We start from the raw sequence: 754 nt of genomic DNA on the forward strand, positions 1-754 counted from the left end.
ATCTGATCGCGTAATTGCAGATCAATTAGCCACACCTCCTCCCCCCACCCTGATATCCAGCCCGTGTGACGGGGCCTTTGAAAACTTTGCAGAGAGAGAGAGGATGGTTTCAAAGCCACTCATACAAAACCTCTTCTAAATTTGTTGGGGGGGAGGGTGGAATTACAACTCCAAAGAGCGGGGATCTGGGATCAAAGAGCCCTGGGATGCAGTAAAAAGAAAAACAGAAGAGAGAAGATGTGAACAGGAGGGACTGGAACCTCAGAGGTAATACAAGCAAATGAAGCTGGAGACCAAGACCAGAAGGACAGGCGGTAACACAAGGCGCAATCAGCAAGGATAATTCATTCCTGAGAACGGGGTGGTGGGAGAGATCTCTCGTCGAAGGGAAAGCATGACCCAAGTATGAATCACACAGTCAAGAAGAGAAGCTGGGGAAAGGGCCCACGACCAACGGCAGACGCACATAACAGAGCAAAGGTTTTTTTGGGGGGGGGGATGACAGCATGTCATCACGACTAAGGGCAGGGAAAGGTAAGAAGATAAGATGAACAGCTATAACCAAAGACGAGCATTACTTCAAGAGGGGACAGAAAGTCTTTAGGCGGGGTGGAGAGACAGCACAGCCAAGGTGAGCTACAGCCAAGACGAAGGCCGGAGTGACCGAGAGCGAAGCATGGTGGGGAAGAGGACTGTTGGGGGGAGGGCAAGATCAAAGATGACAATGGTAAGGGAAAAGAGCAAGGCGGGGGGG

Source organism: Gekko japonicus, unplaced genomic scaffold (assembly GCF_001447785.1).
Source record: "Gekko japonicus isolate JY-2015 unplaced genomic scaffold, Gekko_japonicus_V1.1 scaffold1195, whole genome shotgun sequence".
Taxonomy (NCBI): Eukaryota; Metazoa; Chordata; class Lepidosauria; order Squamata; family Gekkonidae; genus Gekko; species Gekko japonicus.